General features: G+C 38.3%; 1 protein-coding gene across 1 annotated transcript in view; it reads right to left on the reverse strand.

The window, feature by feature from the left end:
* The window catches only part of LOC136862145 (cAMP and cAMP-inhibited cGMP 3',5'-cyclic phosphodiesterase 10A-like), a 422,768-nt gene that overhangs the window by 184,788 nt on the left and 221,357 nt on the right, over positions 1-16,623 (reverse strand). The window lies entirely within an intron of this gene.

Consider the following 16,623-nt stretch of genomic DNA (forward strand, 5'->3'; position numbering starts at 1 on the left):
CAGATTGATATTTGCATATAACACATAACACCCGCAGAGATGAATGTTCAATAAAATTATGGTACATGTTGATATTTTACTATAATATCAAATCCTTTTAAAATGATGATGACGCCGTTTTATACACATAATCTATAGTCCAAATTGTATATGCTTTAATCTTTAATCTTATGGAATATGCGCTGCAGAATATAGTTGTCATGTGAGGTTGACACTTGTTTGATCCGTAGTTTAGCGGTTCCGAAAGAATAAACGATCTAAAAAAGTTTTTATTCCCACTTCAATATGGGGGTTAGAACCTTATGAAGAAATTAAAAGCCGAATTAGGCAAAAGGAAATAAAGAATGAAAAGAAATGACTAGAAACGATTAGAAGCGATTTTAATCATAAGTTCACTGACATTGAACATGACTTTGAGATACTTCAAATAACAAATAAAGGGCCAATCATGAACATTACAGAAAATTATTTTATTCACTGCGATCAATATTTAAATCTTAACTATAATTTGAATGAAATTTCCGAGAGAACTAGTATTCTTTTTTATATCTTAATAAAATGTCTAAAAAAATATTAGACTCCCAAAAACAACTCGATCTTTCACACTATACGTAATATACATTCCCACCAGTTATCCCCACTACCACATCCTTCCGCACCTTCCTAGTTCCCTGGCAGTTGGCACGCCTCTACCCCTCTTCTCTCCTCCCCGTCTCCACGGCCCTTAACCTTGCCATCGCATCCATCTGTCCAGCTCCGTCTACCGGTCAAACAGGCTGGTCAAGGTGAGACAGACAATCTGCTTCCTAGCATCCAATGGAACTTATTTCTAAACCAGATTAATAATAAACTTTTTGACATTCTCTCACAAAAACAGCTTTCTTTAGAGAAGAAATTAAATATATTAAAAATAAACACAGCTGTACCAAAAAATCAGCCCAAAGCGTCCAGTTTACCAAGATACTTAATTGAGAATGTCCAACCTCCTGTAGTCAATCTGTCTAACGTAACTTTCAATAAAGGAGAAACCAACATCTTAGCGAAAGGCCCAAAGCAAAACTCGCCTAATATGAATAAAATAAACACATCCACCAACTTGATTATTGAGTCGAAAGCTACAATCAATAAAATCCCGCTGAAGCTTCAGGACGAACTTAGATTTGAAGTAAAAAGAAAATTGGATAAGATGTTCATTTCTGATAACGTAAATTAAAGAACCCCTTATCAATACTAATGTTAATAGTGTCACTCCTGAACATAAGAAAATTGCTAAACTCAAAAAGGAAATTAAAAATAACGATCGAATAATCACAAAAGCGGATAAAGGCAATACAACAGTTATCATGGACAAAACTAATTACGCACCTAAAACCAAAAAAATTTTCAACAACAGCACGTTTACAAAAATCAATAAAGATCCTACACAGAAAATTCAGCAACAATTAAAACAAACATTAAAGAACATATCATATCTTTTTCCAGATCAAGAAAAATCCAAACTCGTAAACATGAATCCAGGTCTACCTACAGTTAAAGCCTCCCAAAAATTCATAAAGCTAATATTCCCATCCAGCCCATTATTAACTACAAACCTAGCCCTCTATATAAAGTTTCACAATTTGGTCAACGTTTTCTACCAAGAATTATCAATTTCTCTCCAAAAATTCGCCAATAACACCGCTGAACTAATAGAAAAATTTAGGTCATTTAACTTACAACCCAACCATACTCTTTATTCTTTCTACACAGTAAATATGTATCCAAGTATACCTAAAACAAAGCTCTTTTCCATCATTGAAAATAACTTAAACAAACAGAATTCTCTCAGCAAATAGGAAGTACAACATTTCTCTTCTGAAGCTGGTCATTAATAATAATTTCTTCACACCTGATTAAACCATCTACCAACAAAGTGGACTGTCTATGAGATCACCCGCATCGGGAATTCTAGCGGACATTTACCTAGAATTTTTGTAATATACAAAAATAAATAACAGTACTTTTCCAAATATTCTTATATGGGCCAGGTACGTTGCCGATACATTTGTCATTATGGATGAATAAATGAAGAATGCAACCTCCACCCTACAAGAACTAAACAACATCGACCCCAAAATTAAATTTACGCTTGAATTCGAAAATAATAAAGTAATCAATTTCCTAGATATAAGTATTCTTAGAAACCCTTTTGCTCTATCTTATAAAATCTTCAGGAAACATACACAAACTGCCAATATAATTAGTCAAGACTCCACACACCCCCCAGGCACACAAACGTGCAGCGTACATTAGCATGGTTTACCGGCGATTCACGATACCTATGACAAAAAAAGATCTCAACAATGATTATATATTATAAGGGCAATCGCCAAATTTAATGGTTACAACAGATTATTTATGGAACAGGTCATAAATAAATTCAGACACCGACTTAAGACCACTCTCATAAAGGAAAAACTTGAAACTACCTTTTCATCTACTTATACATTCAACAGCGATGTTTACAAAATAACCAATTTCTTTTGAAAACATAACGTAACATTTTTGTTCAGAACTAATAGCAAAATTCAGAAATTGTACACAATTCACCACCGGTCAATACCTCCAATATATTTTCTAAATCCGGAATCTAAGGATTCAAGTGTACTGACTGCAGCGCCTCTTATGTACGCCAAACAGGACACAGTTTCACAAACAGAGTTTCTGAGCATATCAACACAACGAGGTATAACAAGTTTTCTGCTATAAGTTAACATATTCACGACACTAATCATAAGTTCTCTGACATTGAACATGAATTTGAGATACTTCAAATAAAAAATAAAGGGGCAATCATGAACATTATCGAAAATTGTTTTATATATTGCGATCAATATTTCAGTCTTAAATATAATTTGAGTGAAATTTCCGAGGGAACTAATATTCTTTTTGATCTCTTAATTAAATGGCTAGTAAATATTATATTCCCCAAAACAACTCCAATCTTTCACACTATGCGTAATATACATCCCCATCCGTTACCCCACTACTACATCCTTTCGATCCCCCTAGTTCCCTGGCAGTTGCCACGCCTCTACCCCTACCCTCCCCTCTCCAACCCTTTTTCCACGGCCCTTAACCTTGCCATCACATCTATCAGTCCAGCTCCACCTACCGGTCAAACACCAAGAAGGTTAGTTTGTTTCTAGGCGTTTCTAGTAATTTTTTTCATTCATTCTTTCCTTCCTTCTGCCTAATTCTGCTTTTAATTTCTTCTTCAGGTTCCAACCCCCATATTGAAGTGGGAACAAAACTTTTTAGATCTAACTAAGTGAATCACATGATCGTTATCCTTTCGGAACCACCAAACTACGGATCAAACAAGTGTCAACCTCACATGACAACAAAATTCTGCAGCGCATATTCAACAAAATTAAATACTATTGTCGCGGCCACGAAATTGGGCGGGTCAGAGAAATTACGCTGTTGCAAAATTATGTAGCAACTGGCGAACAAATGTCTAACTGAACACATCATTTCGGAGCGCGAGGCAAGTTGTTCTCTCTCAAGCTCCTGATGTTACTTCATACAATGTTTCGAAGCAAATTATACTACAAGCTTCAGAAAAGACTGCTGATTCCAGTGGTACAACTATTTTCCATATAAAACACTTTAAATAATTATGAAAAATAAAATCTTGAACGAGTAAGTTTAAAACCGTAGAATCATGTATTGAAAATTTCAGTAAGCGGCCAAGTTTTTATTTCTTCAGCCAATTCAATTTTGTCTGCGGGAAAAATGTAAAAAATCACCCGACTTATATTTTTTATCTGAAACATATTTCCGTGAATCCTGTAATTTTCCTGGAAAATGGCCCGGAAAGCGATCATGCAAATGTCGCTAGCTGAGGCAGTTCGGGGCGCGCGCACCAGCACAGGCTGCAGGACCCCGTAAATACTTTCGGATTACATATTAATCCGTATCAGTTTTATTACATTATAACTTGTAATATTTGAATACTGTATATTGTACTGAGTAATATAGAAAAAGAACTAGTTTAAGAATAGGTTTACATTAATTTACAATGAAGTAAGAATCGGTTTCTGGATTCAAGGAAGTCTTAGTCACTGTCATCACTCATCTCACTATCTGTCGGGTCGTCTTTTACACTGATGATGAATGGCTCCATTGTTTCGTCTCTTACTATTTCCTTGGCCCAATCGTCTGTTTGAAGATTTTCCGCGCGATTGAAGCACTTTTCCCAATCTGCAGCAGCCACACGGTCGATGGCTTCTGACGTGAGTTTTTCTATGCACTTTATTTTGAGTGTTTGTTCCTCTCTGCCACTTCTCTCTTGACTTAAGCCCAAATCAATTCACATTCACTATCCATCTTTAACTGCACTTACGATGCGAGCTCAACAGCTGCTTGACAGGGAATGACTCGGGTAAGGTGGCCTGGAGCGGATGGGCTTAAGTTTGACAGCACTGCACGATCAGCGTTGCCAATCCGTGCCCGGGGGTAAGCGACTCTCGACCGTCTGTCGCTTCGCCGTTCCCATATCTGACGACAGCGCAGTTTTCCTCACCCGCCTAATTTGGTGGCCGCAACAATAAAGCATATGAATGTTGGACTATACTGCACCCGCTCATCCTTTGAGTCCCAAGGTAGCATTAACCTCAGGGGTGTCCGTTCATTTTATAAATTAATCTAATCAAAATTAACCATAAATATAGACGCACAAATAAACACAAGAGATGAACGGGGCATGCAAATTAAGGTGAGGAAGGCCTAGTTATAAACACAAATTAAAGGACTCCGTGATAGGACTGGGAATTGACACTTTAAAATGTTCATGGGCATCATAGTTAACTACAATAAAAAAAGTGTGAGAATGGTTTTCTTTGAAAACAAATGCCATCAGGAGCAGTTTATTGCACCATTCAGTGCACTTACGTCATCCACAATTTAACATCGCATTGATTTGACAAGAAACTAAATTACATGATTCTTGCTCCACCGCAAGTGGTGAGGATACATTTACAATACCCATCCTGTAAATAAAACAACAAAATATGGGGTTTATTCCACCTTAGTTGGGTGAATCACTGGAGCTGGCCCCATCATCTGCCCCCGTTGGGATTAAACCAGCGTTCGTATGAGTGGGTGGTTCCCATTGACGATCCTTTTGGATTCGAGAGCCCGATTGATGAAGTACATCCGACAGATATGTACATTTCCCAAGGTCGGCATCATAGGTTGGGTAAAGCTACTATGATTAGGCCGGATGTATTTTACTGACGGAGCCTATAATTTATCGAGTCCAAGCTATGCCAAACGGAACTCGTCATTACAAATATTAACTCAATATATTTATTATTTCCAGGCTCGATCGCCTGGTCTGGAAGGTCAACGCCTCACGTACATAACAAGGGGGATTAACGGGAAATACCTGACTACTCTCCCCTCCCACCTCTCAAGCAAATACAAAAAACCGGTCTCGCATTAAACTTGGCTCCCGACCATTCGTCTTGTTACGAGTCAATATCTTCCTTTCCAATAGACGTATGATTACTATCTTTGCTACTGGTCTTAAGCTTGTGGATATCGTCGGTAAAAATTAATTATAATTATTAGTATTATTATTTATTGAAAATATCAGTTAACCTTAATTGAGCGCACTCAAATGAATGATAGCCACGTAATTTAATGTGTTCCGGTCGGATATTATTATTATTATTATTATTATTATTATTATTATTATTATTATTATTATTATTATTATTATTATTATTATTATTATTATTATTGGTATACAATATTTAAATGTCATTATTTTTATTATGACCATCACTTGTCATTATTAATCATTACACCTTACGGTCATTTATGCGGACTCTCAACCTCATCAATCTCTGGAACGTAGTACAAGTGACTACGCATGCAGCCAATCCATCCCGTACGTTCTAAAACGGGTGTGATCCCTACACTCCCCGTAACTCAGTCTTACTCTGCCTACACTGCCCGTACTCGGACTCTAATATCCTCTGTGTTTATCGTAATTTCACATATTTAATAGTATCACATTATATTTCAACATAGCTTCATTAAAAGTATCCCCCACTACGGAATTCCGTCTTTCCTCATCTTTCAACGTAATATTATTAAATTATTATTCACAGAGTTTACGACTGATTTATGTTCCAGCGACGATATAGTACAATATATTTATCCATTGGCTGCATGATCTTCATAACGTCTCTGTTCACACTTGATACGCTTCTGAGGATAGTCTCCACAAATAATCGCAAGGGGGTGACTTTCTATTCGCATAATTTTGACAATCGTGAGTACGTAATTATTAGGCTAACGTGGTCCTAAACTAGTACTTGCTCATTAACCTTCTGACCATTATTTATAATATCTTATAACCGTAATTTAAACAATAAGTTTATATCATTATTTAGTATTTATTATAACCGGCAGCAACATTCTTATTCATAATTACACAAATGTGATTAACACCGCATTTTAACTCCAATAAGAAGTGTTAGTATGCCATTAGTGATTCCCGTTCATCCAAGCATTTTATCCTTTTAAAATTCAAAGTTTAACACTGTTTATATTGGAATATTGCATTTACATCCCGGTAATTTAATCCCATTTTATAAACAGAGCAAATCTCGGCAACATGAATTATTATATCGTGGCCTTCCCACCAAAGACGGTACATAATAATAAATTTTAAAAATCTAAAACAAAGGAAAATATTGTCATTGCATGTGACTGGATTTCCCATCGAACACGATCAAATTTTACACTACTTGTCATCAAGTGCCTGATATAAAAAGAAGCAAATTATGGGTCAGTACAAACACTACACAACAACATCAATATCGAGAAAATTTCGAATCAATTTACACTATAATACATGCATGAAATAAAATAGTACCTCACACCTACTGTAGACTATGTGCAACAGATAAAATATATTACTGAATCTGACCCTTCATTTACGGTACCATTATTTAACTCCATCCATCCTCAACTAATAATGGACTCGGGAAGCGTTCCATTTGTTACATGAAGTAACCAAATCTAAATAATACTGTTTCCCTCCTATCACGGTAACATTCCCAAATAATTACAGATTGGTACTCATCTCTTCAGTTGATTCCTGGTCGCGATGTTACGAATGAGAGGCCATTTTCGGCCCTCATCCATCTACTCCTTCATGGTGGCTGGATCCGTTTCACTTTACACTATGGCGTTCAGACATTATAAATCTGGTTTGATATTCAACACTTACATATTGAAATTTATCTTGACACATGATTACACTTAGGTACCTAAGACCCACATTTTATTTACACTGATTATTCTTCGTTTTTTCCCGCCCAAAATACTGGGACACGTACGACGTAGAGTCGAATATATCGCCCGGTGCGTTTCACGAGTACCGATATGGCGCGTCCGGAATGTTATCAGGCCGCACTCTTGATGTGTTCGTGGTTCCGGCGCTTCACGTGGCTCATCTCACCGTCCTACAATGCAGGCTTAATCACTGACCAATAACGTTTACTACAGCTTTTACTGACTGTCCACCGCACTGCTTGCAACTTCTGCACTTAACATTAATTAAAGAAAGACTGTTTATCACTCTCTGATAGCTATCCATCTGCCCGAATGAATAGTTTAACTTAGTCAGCTCAGATCGTAACAAGGTCTGACTGGATCTAAAGTTCACTCGAACGCGGGAGACTGGGACACGAATATAACTTTCTGTATCGGAATTATACGTCACTTCGCCCGAGACCAGAATACGATCGAGAGTCTCGTTTCCTCCTCCCACTCGTATTTATGGATGGACGGCCATACTGCTGGGTCAACGAACGTCACGCCTTGGAGAGAGGGGGTAGTTTTCTTAAATTGGCACTTGTAATCCGAATAGCAGGTTGTAATTGATACCAATTAACCCACTCGCATTGAACATACACCTGGCTTAATATGATCTATGGGCGATCGTAGATCTGAGAGATGTAAGCAGATATCGCTCCTGCACATTTCGCGGCCTCAAGCGTATCTAACATACCTTGGTCACTTCCGGCCAATAGCGTTCGAGATGACCCAGTTTCGGGAATTTCATTCTTCAATTTATTAAATTTGCAACTGATTCTTTTATGCATGACATTTAAAAACATTCCTTGATTTAATTCATATAATTGTAATATTTAATTTATAATTAATTTCGGAAATAATTGATGTTTCAATTCATTTCTTTCAAGCTGGTATTCTTGGGGGGCCATATGAATTTTGTGATTGGGCGAATGCTGGCGGTTAATTCGAATCTTCCTCCGTGACAAATTAACAAAACTTTCGCCCTGAGGCGCTGGGATCTCCAACCTAAAGTTTCCGAGTATTTGTGACGTATTGGAAAGTTCTGCCTGACAGAAATGCATCTTTGCAACGCTCATGTTGTAACTTAGTCTTTTGTCTTTGGCTGTCCTTTCTCTTCACGTTCGCGACCCATTCGGATATCCAAATCTTAGTGTCGGTATACTAATGGGCATTCTGCTGGCAGTGACAACCCTGGCCATTGTGAGAGAATATTCGTTACGGCTCCATTCCATCGCGCAGCCGATTTGTACATCTCTACACTTCCTTTGGCCTGAACGTTGTTAATTGATTTTCCCATTTCAATATGTGTAACTATTTTCCTTCTAATATCAAATCATGATTAAATTATGGGCTATACCACCCGGATACAATAGATTTTGTGTATTGCACTCGCTAAAAGCCTGAGTCCCAACCAGCATTTATCTCAGGGGGTGTTGCGGTTCGAGTCTAACGCAACTAATAAACAACAACCAAATATGGAGATACGGAATCTCCAATTAAATGTCTGAGCGCCATCTAATCAGTACTACAGGGTTGAATGGGGCACTCAAATTATTAACTTTAAAGCTCATCATAAAAACAAAAATTAAATTACATTAAATCAGATCAAAGGGAAAAACTGGAGTCTCCGTCCTAGGAAAGGGGACGGATATTTTAAACTGTCATCAAGGGTTTACATTTCTACAAGAACAAGAACCTGGAACTGTTTCCTTGCAAATGCTAGAGGAACATTTTATTTGAAAATAAACTCGAACACACACTCAATTCGTAGCCCCCTATTTTGCCCATAATTTGGAAAATCATTCCTGAAAAGTTCACATAATAAAATTTTACACTGTAGACTACCGATCCACTTGGGGGGTTGAGCCTTTCATTGCTGAGGGTTGAAATATGACCCTCTTGACAGTACCATTACCATTTATGGTCATGGACCAATTACCTGTTGGCCAGGTGGGCGTGATCACATGAATCATACCATCGCCTCCACCTTTATTGAGATGAGACAAACCCGGGATAGTACTGAACCCATAATTCTACGATGAGAAAATTATTTTTTATTTTCCCAATATTTATTTCAGCTACAAACTACTTTTTGAGAGCAGTCATGATTGCATTTCAAGAGCCTCTCTGTTTCGTGGGAGCGAGCGCCCCGCGTCAAGCAAGCTACGAATTCGTGAAACGGCGGGACACTTCAGTGGACTTCGAATATTCAACAATTTTTCAAATTCAAGGAATACTTCGTAACGAGAGGTTTTGGCAACACAGTAAATCCAGAAATAAAGAAACTAAATTATTCTTAAACCCCATGGGAAGACAGAACCCCCAGGGTAAAAATAAATGCATTTAAGCCTAGAGAAGTATTTGCGCCCGGCTCCCGAACTAGCGACACGTGCCAAGGTCGATGGATGAAGAAAACCCGCGAAACGCCCGGGCAGAGATAATTCATTTCGCCTGTTGCGAGTATGGTAAAAATATGAAATTAACACCGTAATAAATCGTAAGTCTGTCCGAAGTTATGGAACAAATTTCAGAAAAATTGGTCTATTGGATGCGGAATTAGCAGATTGTGCAATCAAGCTTCATGGTGTGAGTAGCGTCACCCCATAGGGTATAAAAGAAATCTCGCTTTGAACATTACACAGTCTCTGTCTTGTTACTGGAGCAGCGGAGCCCGCGTCACTCGTCAGCAGAAAAGTGTGAAAATTTGGTCTCCAAATAACTTATTATATGTCGTGTCTATGGTTCAAATATACTGTTAGAATGGAAGATGATAGAAATTTTCTGAGCTGCCGCTAATGGGAACTTTGAAGGTTTAGATATTTGGATGAATAAGTAATTGAGTTTCTCTTTGTATTCAGTGTGTGCGTATAATATTTGTTAGAGTGTAGATGTGAGCTACAGGGTCTGGTTTCTTATCTGTTGGAACACCTGGACTTTCAGTAGGGTGAAAGGAAGCAGCGGTCGTGCGAACGCAGTAGATGTGGTCATTTGAGCAGTGTTCGTCGCCTGCTAAACGTTTGAAAGTGCGTTGGAAAGTGTTGTGTAATTTAAGTTGTATGTATGAGAAGATGATGGTAAATTTAGCCATAGAAGGCTAAATAAACGAGGTCTGCTGGTTAGATGCAGCCAGAATCCAGGACGATGGCTACGATCACAGGTCTGTGAATATTTTTGTATCAATGTTGTAGTTAGATTATTGGTTGTCCCTACCAAATATCATTGCGTGTGTTGGGTTGATATTTTGTAATGATCAGGCGAAGGTTATATATTTCTGGTCAGCGTGTGAAAATCTTTAGTGTTGTAAAATTCACGTCAAGAAACTATAAAATGCGAAGTTTAAATATTGTGTTAATATTCTTTGAGATATCGTCCGAATTGAGGAAATTTAGGAAGGTGATAACGATAACATAGACGTGGATTTAACAAATATGTTCTTCAAGGTTTGCGGGTGTCTAGAAAATTCCAGTGAAATCCGATGAAGTTATGTTTTATTCATGGGAAGTAAAATTTTGTGACATCGTGTATGTCGATGATATGGAAAATCACGGTGTGTTGTTGTATTCTCGAGGTCCGAAAGTTGTAGTAACAGTAAAATATAAAGGTATATTTTTATAAAAGTCCTTTGTTACGAGAGGACTGAGGTTTGGAAATGTCTTGAAATAAGATTTTATATATGTGGAGATAAGCGTTGTAGAAATGTTGAAGGCAGAGAAAGCCTGGATATTTCATTTAATACCGCCATGAGAAGGCGATGAGAATGAATTTTTGAGACAGGCTATATTTGCCGAGGAAGAATTTTTGAGACAGGCTGTATATAAAATGTGATATTTATGTGGCACGCTGTAGTATATTCCGCTAACAATCCGAAAGCTGAGACCTGGAGAAGGTTGGTTCGAGATGATTATTGTGTGAGGCACAGTAAATTTCAAGTAAGATCCCAAGTGAAAAAACTATTTATGTGGAGATTGTAAATCATGGTAGTAAAAGAAAAAATTCAAGTGACTAGTTACGTAAAGTCAGTATAACGAATATTAGAATAATATGACCTCAAGGATAGAAGAGCATTTTGAATACGCGGTTGGCGTTGTTTGTAATGACAAGTTTCCAATCAGTAAAGTTCATAAATTACAAGGCGGTAATTTATCTTTAAATCGGAAACATTGTGGGATGAGCTATTGGACGTTATTAAAGCGATATGTTTGGCTATGTAGATTCATTGGGTTTCGTTTCACTGGATAGTCATGGAGGTGAATATTTGGAAAATTTCGGTAGGCGATTTGAGGGCTTCACCCTAAAACTGCAGTGTGGATTTTTGCGATGGTGATGATTATTGTTTGGTGACAGTCAAGTAGTGTTAGACGTGTGTTGTAAGTTATTATTATTTTTCCAAACTTCATTGCGCATGCTGGGATCGTGTTTGAGTTGTGGCTTGCTCACCACGCGATATTTACTTTCAATTTCACGTTTAGTAACAAGATAGGGACTTATTGCATTTCCCGATTTGCGTTCATTTCTGTTGCAAGATTCGTTTGGTTGTGTGTTATTAGTTTCGACCAGATTTACAACCGAAATATCTAAGAGTTTGTTTGAAGTTACGATTTCGCCTGATATGCTAGAGGAAGCTTATACGACCCAATTTCCGCTCGACAGTAGATTTAGGACGTCACACGTCATCCTAGGAGTATAGTGATGTTGAGACGTCCTAGTTCACGTTCAACGATACAATTAGGAAGGTATGTGTACATAGAGGTTAGTCTTAGGGTGTGTAGACATTAAGTAGGTCCGACGGTAGGTTGGGATGTCAGCTGTACATATTCAAGTCTTAGAGTAGATCTTTATGCGAAGTGACTTGAGCGATGGTAGTGTCTGCAGTAGTATACGCAATGTGAAGAGTGTTAGCTCGGTAATAACGAGGCCAAGCTTGTGCGCATCCCTTTACCAGCTGGAAGTGTTTACCTAAGATTATGGAATCTTTAAGGGCGAGGGTTGTCCAATATTGGGTACTGAGCTAGCGGAGATTGACTATTTACTACAGTTCGCCATGAGTGTTTGAGTTCAATGAAGTTCAGTATTTTTATTTTATTTTACGGACCTAATTGTTTTGTCGTTCTGACGTCCGTCTTTGCTTTGGCAGTGTGCGTGCTGACACTCAGCGTATGTGTGTGAGACTTGAGTTACGAATGCGGATTCGATCCGTCAATCAATCAATCAATCAATCAATCAATCAATCAATCAATCAATCAATCAATCAATCAATCAATCAATCAATCAATCAATCAATCAATCAATCAATCAATCAATCAATCAATCAATCAACACTGATCTGCATTTAGGGCAGTTGCCCATGTGGCAGATTCCCTATCTGTTGCTTTCCTAGCCTTTTCCTAAATGATTTCAAAGAAATTGGAAATTTATTGAACATCTCCCTTGGTAAGTTATTCCAATCCCTAACTCCCCTTCCTATAAATGAATATTTGCCCCAGTTTGTCCTCTTGAATTCCAACTTTATCTTCATATTGTGATCTTTCTTACTTTTATAAACGCCATTCAAACTTATTCGTCTACTAATGTCATTCCAAGCCATCTCTCCGCTGACAGCTCGGAACATACCACTTAGTCGAGCAGCTCTTCTTCTTTCTCTCAATTCTTCCCAACCCAAACATTGCAAAATTTTTGTAACGATACTCTTGTCGGAAAACACCTAGAACAAATCGAGCTGCTTTTCTTTGGATTTCTTCCAGTTCTTGAATCAGGTAATCCTGGTGAGGGTCCCATACACCGGAATCATACTCTAGTTGGGGTCTTACCAGAGACTTATATGCACTCTCCTTTACATCCATACTACAACCCCTAAATACCCTCATAACCATGTGCAGAGATCTGTACCCTTTATTTACAATCCCATTTATGTGATTACCCCAATAAAGATCTTTCATTATATTAACACCTAGATACTTACAATGATCCCCAAAAGGAACTTTCACCCCATCAACGCAGTAATTAAAACTGAGAGGACTTTTCCTATTTGTGAAACTCACAACCTGACTTTTAACCCCATTTATCAACATACCATTGCCTGCTGTCCATCTCACAATATTTTCGAGGTCACGTTGCAGTTTCTCACAATCTTTTAACTTATTTATCACTCTATAGAGAATAACATCATCCGCAAAAAGCCTTACCTCCGATTCCACTCCTTTACACATATCATTTATATATATAAGAAAACATAAAGGCGCGATAATACTGCCTTGAGGAATTCCCCTCTTAATTATTACAGGGTCAGATAAAGCTTCATCTACTCTAATTCTCTGAGATCTATTTTCTAGAAATATAGCAACCCATTCAGTCACTCTTTTGTCTAGTCCAATTGCACTCATTTTTGCCAGTAGTCTCCCATGATCTACCCTATCAAATGCCTTAGACAGGTCAATCGTGATAAATTCCATTTGACCTCCAGAATCCAAGATATCTGCTACATCTTGCTGGAATCCTACAAGTTGAGCTTCAGTGGAATAACCTTTCCTAAAACCGAATTGCCTTCTATCGAACCAGTTATTAATTTCACAAACATGTCTAATATAATCAGAAAGAATGCCTTCCCAAAGCTTACATACAATGCATGTGAAACTTACTGGCCTGTAATTTTTAGCTTTATGCCTATCACCCTTTCCTTTATACACAGGGGCTACTATAGCAACTCTCCATTCATCTGGTATAGCTCCTCCGACCAAACAATAATCAAATAAGTACTTCAGATATGGTACAATATCCCAACCCATTGTCTTTAGTATATCCCCAGAAATCTTATCAATTCCAGCCGCTTTTCTAGTTTTCAACTTTTGTATTTTATTGTGAATGTCATTGTTATCATATGTAAATTTTATTACTTCTTTGGCCTTAGTCTCCTCCTCTATCTGGACATCACAGTATCCTTGTAGCTAACTATCTTTACATACTGCTGACTGAATACTTCTGCCTTTTGAAGATCCTCGCATACACACTCCCCTTGTTCATTAATCATTCCTGGAATGTCCTTCTTGGAACCTGTTTCTGCCTTAAAATACCTATACATACCCTTCTATTTTTCACTAAAATTCGTATGACTGCCAATTATGCTTGCCATCATGTTATCCTTAGCTTCCTTCTTTGCTAGATTCACTTTTCTAGTAAGTTCCTTCAATTTCTCCTTACTTCCACAGCCATTTCTAACTCTATTTCTTTCCAGACTGCACCTCCTTCTTAGTCTCTTTATTTCTCTATTATAATAAGGTGAGTCTCTCCCATTCCTTACCAACCTTAATGGTACAAACCTGTTTTCGCATTCCTCAACAATTTCTTTAAACCCATCCCAGAGTCTGTTTACATTTTTATTTACCGTTTTCCACCGATCATAGTTACTTTTTAGAAACTGCTTCACGCCTGCTTTATCAGCCATATGGTACTGCCTAACAGTCCTACTTTTAAGACTTTCCTTTCTATCACGTTTATTTTTAACTACCACAAAGACAGCTTCATGATCACTAATACCATCTATTACTTCGGTTCCCTATAGAGCTCATCTAGTTTTATCAGCACCACATCAAGGATATTTTTCCCTCTGGTTGGTTCCATCACTTTCTGATTCAGCTGTCCTTCCCATATGAACTTATTTGCCATTTGTTTGTCATGCTTCCTGTCGTTCGTATTTACTTCCCAATTGACATCTGGCAAATTCAGATCTCCCGCTACAATCACATTTCTTTCCATGTCGTTTCCCACATAGCTGACTATCCTATCAAATAATTCCGAATCCAAGTCAGTACTACCCTTTCCCGATCTGTACACTCCAAATATATCAAGTTGGCTATTATCTTTAGAAATGAGCCTTACACCTAGAATTTCATGTGTCTCATCTTTAACTCTTTCGTAGCTTACAAATTCTTCTTTCACAAGATTGAGCACTCCCCCTCCCACCCTTCCTATCCTATCTCTACGATACACACTCCAGTGCCGTGAGAAAATTTCTGCATCCATTATATCATTTCTCAGCCATTATTCAACTCCTATTACAATATCTGGTAAATATATATCTATTAAATTACTTAATTCTATTCCTTTCCTTACAATACTTCTACAGTTCAACACTAACAAATTTATGTCATTCCTACTCGATTTCTAGTTCCCTGGTCCCTTATCACCGCTACCTAGGCCATCCCGTTTCCCTGAATGTATTTCCCTATTAACCTTCCAAACAAATTTCATAACTTATACGTACCACTGCGGTTTAAATGAAGGCCATCTGAGCGCAGATCCCTATCTCCTACCCACCCATTAGGATCTAGAAATTTCACTCCCATTTTCCCACATACCCACTCCATAGTCTCATTTAAATCCCCAATCACCCTCCAGTCAGTATCCCTTCTACACAGTATTCCACTAATAACAATCTCCGCTTTCTTAAACTTCACCCGTGCTGCATTTACCAGATCCCACACATCTCCAACTATGTTGGTACTTATATCAGCTTGCCTTACGTTGTTGGCACCAACGTGAGACACTACCACCTTCTCCTTCCCCTCCTCCCTCTCTTCTACTTTCCTCAACATCTGCCTCAACCTAATTCCTGGATAACACTCTACCCTGGTACCCTTTCCTCCACACACTTTCCCCACGTGTCTAACGATGGAATCCCCCATGACCAGAGCCTCAACCCTACCCACCTCATTTGATCCCCTCCGCTCCTGGTCAGCAATATCTTTCCTGATAGCTGCAGAAGCTACTTCCTCCTCCCTTTTCTCCTTCCCATGACCCTCTTCCACCTGTCTTTTCCTATCCTCTACTCTACATTTTCCTTTCCTACCTCTTGCCTTCCTCCTACTTCCACATATCTCAGCAACAGTTTCCTGTCCCTCATCTTCCCTCTGTTGTTCTAGCTGGAGTGACTCGTACCGATTTCGCACGGACACCTGTCCTGAATTCTGATCCTGAATAGAGCCCGTAGTCTGCAATCTCCTTCCCCTTAGAACATTAGACCACCTGTCTTCTACAACTCCTCCCTTTCCTTCCCCTCCCTCTTGTGCACCTACTGTAACCTGTACATTGTTTGAGGGAGTCCTATCTTCCTTCCTGTCTTCTGTAAGAATCCTAATTATTTCCCTCAAACTTTCCAATTCCTCCCTCATAACCCTCAATGCCTCGCCACATCCACAGTAAGTACACTCGCGCTCCTTAGCCATTCTTTACGGGGGAAAAATGAAATTAAAA

The sequence above is a fragment of the Anabrus simplex genome, chromosome 1 (assembly GCF_040414725.1).
Source record: "Anabrus simplex isolate iqAnaSimp1 chromosome 1, ASM4041472v1, whole genome shotgun sequence".
NCBI lineage: Eukaryota > Metazoa > Arthropoda > Insecta > Orthoptera > Tettigoniidae > Anabrus > Anabrus simplex.